General features: G+C 34.6%; 1 pseudogene; it reads right to left on the bottom strand.

The window, feature by feature from the left end:
• Nucleotides 1-5,777: 5,777 nt before the first annotated feature.
• LOC149808163 (uncharacterized) lies at nucleotides 5,778-10,000 on the bottom strand (annotated as a pseudogene).
• Between the last annotated feature and the right edge of the window lie 807 nt (nucleotides 10,001-10,807).

Consider the following 10,807-nt stretch of genomic DNA (forward strand, 5'->3'; position numbering starts at 1 on the left):
CCAAATATATCGCCCCTTTTCCGTTGAAATTATGATTGAATGTTAGTCGATACTGCGATAGATTTGACCTCTCTTCCCCATTTATGATTTCCCACAGAGATGAAATAAATAAGAAGGGTGTAGCCTGTGTAACCATTGGGATGTATTGAACTGACCTATAGCTTGACTAATTACACCCACTATGTACAATAATATTCAAAAGAATCGACGTTTTCTCTAGAAAATATAACCACGTATTGAAAAGAAATGTTCTATTTATAGTGAAACTTTCATGAACAGCAGAGAGAGAGAGAGAGAGAGAGAGAGAGAGAGAGACTTAATACATTCGGTTCAAGTGCATAATGACTCAAACATAAACTGAAATACCTTTGGTTATCGGTCCTTTAATATTTTGCATATGCAACGACTGACTGAATGAACCACTTTTCAGACGGGTGTATCCATTCGGAACTTCCCTTTTCGTGAAATACAAATATGTAACGGTGGAAACGGAGGAGGTACAGGCAGAAACTATTCTCAGGCTCTTTGTTTACTTGTAGTATTTACCGGACCTCTAGACCTTGTATAAGCACCATCACTGATATAATCCATAGCTGTGATTGCACAAAAGGTTCTTAAGTTTCGCATCGGTACATTTAACAGTATGAAATAAATAAATAAATAAATAAATAAATGAGATAAAGAAAGATACAGAGCGCAACGACGATACAAGTAGCGGAATCAATATGATAATTCAATGTAAACATTTTTTCGAAATACACAAAAATCCTCCCTAAACGGCTAAAAATGCCGTTGATTAGGTGACCACGTGTGTGTCTCCTCACTGCACTAAAAATAAACAATCACATTTTGTTGAAAATCTGAAAGAGGGACATTTAAAATATAGACAATTTGTCCAAGTTTTCAAAATTTCATATATAGTAAAAACCGAAAACTTAAACAATTTAGAAATACAGCCACGTACGTACATACACACCTAACTATCTACCTACCTACCTGCCTGCTTGCCTGCATGCATGCGTGCGTAAACACACACACACACACACACAAACATATATACATACATGCATACATACATACATTAAACAATAAGGCCACTTTCAGAATCGTTTCAATGTAACAATACAACAAGAAAATATGCAGAGATTCGCGCAATAAAAAGGTGATATTAAAGAACATACACAAAAACAAATCATTTTTCATTATTTTACCAAAAAATAAATTTCTCACGTATACCATACATAATAAAATACTGCACAGAATATAACCTCTCATGCATGATAAAATATTAAATAAATATATAAAAATCTCTGTTGGCTATCATCCTTTGATTTGGATTGAATTGCGATCGATAAACTTGAAAGATCACTTCAAAATCAAGACATTAGTAGAAATTAGATCATTCTTAACCTACGAAATCCAGCATGTCACTAGAATAAATATATTTACCTTTGTTCAGAAGCTAGCTTAAGTTTAAAGACAATTACGCTTCCATCGGACTTGTTGAAATAATGAATATAAAATCCATCACCATACTTTGCATATATCCACAATATCTTTGACTGTATACCTCTCTTTAATGTATTTATGTTTGACTAGTGTTTTAAAAAGCGGGACCTAGATCCTGATTGTTGGTAAAATAAGATTTGCTAATTCACCAAAATAAGCTTTTCGCTTTTAATAAATATTTTTTTGAAATATTCAAACTTTGAGCTGTAATTTATATGCGCCTTTTCGTTGTTTTTGACAGTTTTCGAAACTGTTTCCTTCTTTTTCCAGACGCAACATTGTCTTTTCTTGAGGGTTAACTGATCTTTTAATCAGTCCAGTGCCTCGTCCAGCCCCACCCCAGTCGTTGCAACCGCCGGAAAAACTTTCCACACTTTGTATAATTTGGTATTCCTCCATCTTTGACTGAATTGCTTCCACAGCCATGGCGTTGGGTAAATCTTATTTGTTAGCAATGACGAAGATCACGTTATCTCTCAATTCGTCTTCATTGACAAATGTTTTCAATTCATCAACAGCCTCCCTAAATCGAACTCAGTCTGTGCTATCTAAAATTAATGCAGATCCATCTGTATAGGGGTAGAATAAAAGTCTATACAATGTCCCGACATGCTATATCCCACGCAGTTATGTTCATGTTGTTATAATTAATCGTTTCCACATTGAATCCATTTTTTGGAAATGTGGTCACAGCCATGCCAATTTTAGCTGATATAAAACCATTGTCTTCCCGAATGCATCAAGCCCAAAACTGTATATAGTTTCACTTGTTCTGGTCCTCGTGGTTTGCAGAGTATCTTCCTTGTTGCATTCAATGTGCTTTCACAGATATGTGGGTCACCTATTGTACGTTTAATACTGAACGCTACATGCAAACTCCACAATGTAAACTTTATGTTATTTACTCCACGAGTCCACTGACAGCAGTATTTAAAGGACTCACGGTACTAATTCAGTTCCCCTAGTAAACCTACGGAAACACCATGATATTAAAAATTCAATAACTTAAAATTTCTGAGTGGTCATGATCAAACCTGTATTTATCAGTATAGATGAAACCTGGATGTCAGCTTCTGTGTAAAGAAATGGATGAGCCGCGGCATTTTCTGGACCTGCATGTATTTGAAAAGTGTGCTTTCAATTCCGCACCAAAGAGGCGGGTGCTAATTTTAGTAATGAGTGTTCCAAACGCAAGACGGGACCCCGAGTGGCTGAGTGTATAAAGCGCTCACCGTTGCGGATCACTGCCATCTCACCTCTGTCTGCGTGGGTTCGAGTCTTGGATTCGCCTAATGGGGTTATGTGAGCAAGCTTGCCTGTAGCTTCTCGTGGGTCGGTGGGTTTTTTCCGGGGGTTTTCCCGGGTTCTTCCTCCGCCATTTATACTGTCCGCCATATATTGCCTATCTTGCGCTGAAATATGGCGTTAAAACCCCACAACAACAAATCCAAGACGGTTAAAGTACTGATATTCCATCAATAAAACAATGTCTCAATTTTTGTTTCACTCACAATTAGGATGAGCTCTCAAAAGATTATTTTTCCTACAACATAGCTTGCATTATTAACCGATCCTGGCCAGGCTAATCCATGTATATTCTATTTTATGTTCACCCATTTCCAGGCTGGTTCCCATTTTTCCATACAATTAGTACGTCTGTCCTGAAACGACGTCAGTTGAAGATCTGACGCAATTAAGATCGGAGGAGTTATCTCTCATGGATTGTTATAAATACATCAAAGCTGTTTCACGGTGGATCAGGCTAATCAACAATCTGTATAAAATCGAGATCAACCTACAATACGTAGATCTGATAAACTTTTTATAAATAGATCTCGATTTTAATCCGATTGCAAGATCTCAGTACGCATATTGTTGCAGATATATATTTTAATCCGATTGTCATATCTCCATACGGGTTATATTTCAGATCGAGATTTTAATCCGATTGTCATATCTCCATACGGGTTTTATTTCAGATCGAGATTTTGATTCGACTGTCATACCGCCATACGGGTTATATTTCTGATCGAGATTTTACTCCGATTGTCATACCGCCATACGGGTTATATTTCAGATCGAGATTTTAATCCAACTGTCATATCTCCACACGTGTTATATTTCAGATCGAGATTTTAATCCGATTGTCATATCGCCATACGGGTTATATTTCGGCAGAAAATATGACCCGACTATTATCTTTGAATCACCATTGCTAGCTGCACACTTGAAAGGCCTTTCATTACCTCTTTGATGTGAGGTCTTGATTAATATTTTATGGGTTGATATTCAATTGTGGCATTTGCCTTTTGTCAAAATATGGACTCATTTTTGCTCATACATCCTTGACTCTGATGAAGATCTCCAGCTTGGTATTTTAATAGCAGAGCCACTAGTTCCAGTTGTATCACTAAGACTTGCTTCTCCTTTTCGTTTATGATTCTCTAAGCCTCTCTTCGTGGCAAACAGCCTCTTGCATTTCATGTGGTAGAAAATGTGGTGAATCTCTGTGTTTCAGACTGTTAGCAATGTTTTGATTTGATGCATGATTCCTTACTTGGGCAGCCTCTAGCAATGTCTGCAATGATCCACAGCTTAATGGACTGGTTAAGGTGTCCTTTCCTTCTGTCTTCGTTAAAACTTTGTGAAGTATATATTAGCTGTGGGGAGAACTGTGATATTTTATTTATTTTGGTTTCTCCAGAACGATGCTACTGATACTATTTTAAAGTACTTCTACACCTACTTCACCACTACCAAGTTACCCGGAAACTAAAGGAAGATGTAATTACCAAAAATATACCGTAAATGCTGGTATGTGCAAACTGTAGATGATAAACACACACTCAAAACAACAAAACCTTTTAGACATGAAGATCGTAAGTAAGAGATAATTGCATTAGATAAAATAGCTCTCTCATGTGTTGTGGATATTTAATTTGCATTGTTTGTTAGTTAGCTTTTTCTATTCATTATATGCTATGGATAATTGTGTTTTGGACTTGACCTTGTCCAAAATCAAACCTGATCTCAATCGTTGATTTCTGTAAACAACTAATACATAGCCATTCTTTTCTCTATGATTATGGGTTACTTATTAAGATTATTATCTTTGCCTGACTCAATGTGACATTGTGTTTACTATGTTCTTTATTATAATGCTAGCAATAGACATTTTTATTATAACTAAGATTTTATCCTGTAAATATTGGGAACCTTCTAGAATGAAATTTTCCATTAGGTAATAGATTTTTGTTATAGAAAATGTTAATTGTGAGAGAGGTAATGTAGAGGACTATTTAATCTTGCTTTTTTTCTAGAAAGTATTCATTCATGCTATAAGATTTTGAGGCAAAATCATTGTTTAATCCGATATTTCATTTGTGCTGGAATTCATTGATTCCAATTATTTATTCACTGGAAATACAAAGTGCTCATGGACTATTGATACTTTTGTAAACTTAAAATATTTTTTTTCTAAAGTACTTTTAGAAAATGTTGCTAAAGTACCAATAATATTCTTGTTTTGTATTACTATTTAGCTCTTGCACGTTTGTGCATGCAGTTTTTTTTTCTGGCAATATTTAAATATATAAATATTTTTTTAACTATATAATTTTTTGCGGCCTGTTTTCGTTGAAAACATACGTCAGTATAGTTAACTGTGCTTTGCTGCATAGCGACTGTTATGGGTGGACTGGTTTTTTCTTGATACTTTTGGTGAAAAGACTCAAGAAAGAAAACTAAGTGATATCTGCAATCAATCATTGATTCCTCTGAAATGACGACTTATAAGAGGACAAATGGAAATATAAGAACTCCTTGATCATGGTTGCCTTTTGTACTTTATTTACTTTGGGTATGATTAGGTAACATTTACGCCTCAACAAATATCGACCGATTATCATTTAATCTGGTGATGTGTTATTGTACGAGACTTCGGAAATATTAACAAGTATTTCTTATCCACCAGACTATGTGTCTGTATTTCTAAATTGTCTAAGTTTTTTGTTTTTACCCTGTAAAAAATTTTGAAAACGTGGACAAATTCTCTGTCTTTGAAATGTTCCTCTCAGATTTTCAACAAGTGTGATTGTTTACTTTTGATGCAGTGAGGACACTCACATGTGGTCACCTAATCAGCGTGCTTTTTTAATTGTTCAGGAAGATTTTGGGGGTTTTTTTGTGTTCGAAACAATATTTACGTGCAGTTATCATATTAACAAAGTTCCGCTACTTATATCGTCGTAGTGCTTTATATCTTTCTCATTTATTTATTTATTTATTTATTTATTTCATATTGTTAAATGTACCGATGCGAAACTTAAGAAACTTGATCTATGTCTGTCATAATTAGATATTCGAGTTCATAGGTCAAAATCCAACAAAACTGACGGTTTTTCATCTTACAATTCCTCCATGATTACAACTAAATTTGTACTAAAATTGGTAACATCATAACATACTGTAAACTTTTTTCGATAATTTTCTATTTTTACTCTACAACACGATGAATTTCCCCCATTATCGTTGACAAACATTACGGTGTATTCTGTTATTATATTTATTCACGTGAAATTGTTGTTAAAAATTTACAATTTTAAATTCCAAGTATAAATAATTTTTTTAACACAATACAATCTAGTTAAAGTAATTATTAGTCTCCTATCGTTAATAGTAGTATGTATGTATGTATGTATGTATGTATGTATGTATGTATGGGGGGGGGGTTGGTAGGTAGGTAGGTAGGTATGTGAAATCGTTATTATAACTTTCACAATCTTCATTTTTAACAAGAGATCCATGATAACAATTACAATACTCATTATCAAATACGTAAGAAGATAATAATTAATGTGCAATGTCTGTAAATGTTGTATGTACAATATTATCATCACTAATGCGTACAAAATTAAACTATGTAAACCCAAAGTCAAAACGTTAACGACGTAGCTTGACATCGCTGGAAGAATAAAACTTTGTCCAGTTTCCCTAATATAATATACGGATAAAATTATCTGGTATTCGACTTAAAAGGAGATATGATAATAGTCCCTGATGGAAATTGATACTTGCTTTTAGTCCTATAAGCCAATTCCCTCAATGAGGTTAAAAATAGTCTCTTAAAGATCGCAAGAGGATCATTATGAAAACACTGCTTGATACTGTTTGATATGAAAGTTGAATAAAACCTTTCATTAATTTATTTAAATAATAACTGCATTATTGCGTACACGCTGCTGTTAATGTCCGTTGGACTTGATAATTTCAACAAATTACCGCTCTGACAACTGAGAGAGAGAGAGAGAGAGAGAGATGGGTGGGGCAAATGGTTGGACGTAATAATTGACATACAGGGATGTATTTGATGATTGGTTGCATACATATTAATTAAGGTAGGCATTCGTGTATTTGTTCAGAGCTATTAGCGCTTTATTTAGATATGATTAAAACAAGACATCCATCAAATGATAAATCTCATTTGCTTCTTCGCTAAAAGAAATCCAATATTTTTTGTGAAAATTAAACAATAATAATAATAATGAGGACTTTGTATAGCGCCTAATCTTCAGAAGCTCTAAGCGCTTTACAACATTAGACAACATCTATAAGATAAAAAAACATATAATGATATGATTACAAAAACAAACACCATGAAATTAAAAAACATTAAACAACATGCTGAGAATATTTAAGGTAGGAAACATTATTAGGTCTTTAAGTTTGTTCTTGCAGTCGAATTGCAAGAGAAGTTAAACGCGTGGTTCGCTTTTTAAGGTACTGACTATTTGTCCTCAAAATGAATTCAATTTTCAACAGTGCAATATAAACGGGACAGTAAAAAGTACATGAGGTAAATCCTGGAGTATCAGAAGATGATTGCTATTTGCTATTTACTGACAGTATAAGGACAATGCCATTTAGTATGCTTCCTACCTGACCCTACATTTGTAGAAGACGTACCATGATGATGTAATAAGAACAGAGGATGGTCGTACGAGAAATCTCTTGGTCCTGGCTCGTTCACAGTTTGAAATAGGTACGGTGGATATTTTTCGGATATTGTGGAAAATGGTTTCAATACACTTCACGACTGTGTGTGTGGGAGAGAGGTGGTTTACGAGAAAGATTGAACTGAAGGTATTATACAAATTTTTCGTAAGGCAAGAATCTACAACTTCATCACAATGTGAACGTGAAAGGATAATTTGTGTTCAAAATTGTATTTCGTGTGACGTACTTTTAAGTAAATGTGATCAACAGTAAATGACAAAACAGACTACATCAAGATGTACAGGGAAAAAGATGCGTCTTTTTAGTAGAGATATACTTGTCTAGCGAAACATTTTACTAAGAGAAATACAATGAGTGATGAAAAATTAAATCTTTATAACAATAACTAAATATCACCAGATTTATAAAAACTACATATATTTATATATTTAACATAATCAAAATGCAATGTTAGATACATAAAATACAAATATACAGGTAAAAATATATTCATTATATTGCACCTACATTAACGCTATAACATCTTCATAATACACCTGCCGTGGCTACCATGAATATTACATTATAAAGATATTGGTTGGATTTTAACGCTCATGCCTAGAAATGATACTATGTTCCGAGTTGTTCGTAGGTTTTTTTCTTATGGAATTTTATAAATGGCATGATGGGATGGATTTATTATCCCCCCACCCACCCCGCCCAAAACAAAGCCTTTAAACCAGTGAAATTATAGACCTTTGCGTCATGCTCGGATTAAGTATGGAGCACATGGGACACGTGCCCAGCTCCCAACCCCCTCAGGTTGCTCTGTATAAAATTACATGCGCTTAAATAAACCATATATCTGTCCAACCTGTTGGTCTAATATAGCTATACATGTGTACAGGACAGATCAAGGACTGCTTTCAGGGTGTATTTGTAGATGTACAAGGCCACCATCCCACCCGCATCTGAAGTGCCCCGGGACCCCAAAGTCTTAATCCGGCCCTTCTCTACAGGTGTATCTTCTTGCCTATTACATACGGTATGCAGTGACAGATTTAAGATTTTGTCGCCCCATGGCACTTATCAGAATTGACGCCCCACCCACGCCCAAACCAAAGCCTTTAAAGTCCTTGGAGCCTTTCAATAATCTCAAAAATTAAGAACACGTTTTGTCTTTTCTTTCAATTAGTTTTTACAAAACAAATAATTCTTTTAGCTAAGCTAGATTTTCATATTTTCCAATCTGCCGCCCACTGAATTTTGTCACCCTAGACAGCTGCATAATTGTCTGCCTAATGGCAAATCTGCCACTGATGATATAAACCGATACACGGATGTCTTGTACACAAATCCATTTGTTAACTTGCCAGTTTTTCCTTTAAATTACAAGATAAACATGACATAGTATGTTGAACTGAAAATATGCAAGAAAATTCAACTACTCCGGTGAATGAAATTCGAATGTTCCAAGCAAGCAAAGATGTTCCGGTAGCTGTGGAGGGTTCATATGAAAGGCTTTCCTTTCATCCTTTTGAGACTAGCATGCGACCCTTCATATTCTGTAAATAACATGTAATCAAGATATATCCAAGCTTCTGGGTTCGGCATAATATTTAAAACCGCCGTCCAAACAAGCTAAGTATAAATGGTCACCATTGTGTACAATCCGATTTTGTTAATTACCAAAATAAGCTTTTAACTTTCAATAAAGATTCTTTGAAATGTTCAAATTTGGAGCTGAAATTTTGAACAGCTTTTTGATCTTTCTCGACAGTTGTGTCTTTTTCACTATTCTTGAAGTACCCTCTTGTTTTCTTGAGGGCTATCTGATCTTTTAGCCAATCCAGTGCCTCATACAGTCCATCCCCAGTTGTGGCAACAGCAGGAAACACTTTCCACGTCTGTGTTTGTATAATTTTCTTTTCCTTTATCTTTGCCTCAATGTCATCCACTGTCATGGCGTTGGGTAAATCTTGTTTGTTAGCTATCGCTAAAATCACGCAGTCTCTTAATTCGTCCTCATTGACAAATCTCGTAAACTCCTCTAGCGCTTCTGCAAATCGCTCTCTGTCATTACTGTCGAAAACAAACAAAAATGCATCAGTATGTGCGAAATAATGGCGATATAGGGGACGTATTTTGTCCCTACCCCCAACATCCCATGCTGTGATCTTTACATTTTTATAATCAATGCTTTCAACGTTGAAACCAATCGTAGGAATAGTCGTCACAACCTCACCCAATTTCAGTTGATATAATGAAGTCGTCTTTCCTGCCGCATCGAGTCCAAATATCAATATTTTCACTTCTTCTGATTGCCACAGTTTACAAAATATCTTCCCCATTGTGCCTGCTGAATGGTTCCGAAGCCGAATTGTGAGTTGCCTTATATAGGACGGTTAAACACATATACCAATCACCACGTTATCTACATTGTGATATTTACTTCCACGTGTCCAATGACAGCACATATAACCCACGTCAATCGAAGCTTGATCTGATTTCATGCTTCCATTTGACTGGGAATGAAACCGCTCGTTTGCGGCTATGATCGGAGGAGTTAATTCCCATAGTCTACCACCACAGTTACAAGCACACAACAACAACAACAACAACAACAACAAGGACTTGTTCACAATTTATTGCACTCATATTTCTTAAATATTTTTTTTATAAAATTTTTTATTTCAATTTTCATACCTCATTCATTTTTTTTAAACTTTCTTATTCATATTTGTTTATAGTCACATTTCCCAGAGCGGTCATGAATTACAATACAATCTTGAAAATCTTGTTGGCTCAATAATGTGTCTCTGTTTGAGAGAACTAGTAATCTTATAAACTTGAACACGTTGTCTCACCATACCCATGATATATTATTGTGATCAATATATTTGTTTTCCATATTCTCGATTTTTTTAATGCGTTCGCACGTGCCTCCTCAATTAGTATAAACAATAACCACTGTTATGGTTAATAAACGTTACAAGACCAGTCTCAAAAGAGAAAGTGTACATCAATCGTGGCACTGTTTCAGACTTTTAAAAACCTGTGGGACAAACTCATCAAATCGCAATTACACCATCTTATTATATTATCAATATTACTGATTTATTACTATTATTATTATTATCAATTGTATTATTATTATTATCATTATTATTATTATTATTATTATCATCATCATATTATTATTATCAATTGTATTATTATTATTATTATTATTATTATTATTAAGAAAAAAAAAAAAAGAAATCGGATTGATGGACAGGAGCCCTTCGCATCGTCCTAAATATGT

This window comes from Sinohyriopsis cumingii, chromosome 1, assembly GCF_028554795.1.
Source record: "Sinohyriopsis cumingii isolate HCF-2022 chromosome 1, ASM2855479v2, whole genome shotgun sequence".
NCBI lineage: Eukaryota > Metazoa > Mollusca > Bivalvia > Unionida > Unionidae > Sinohyriopsis > Sinohyriopsis cumingii.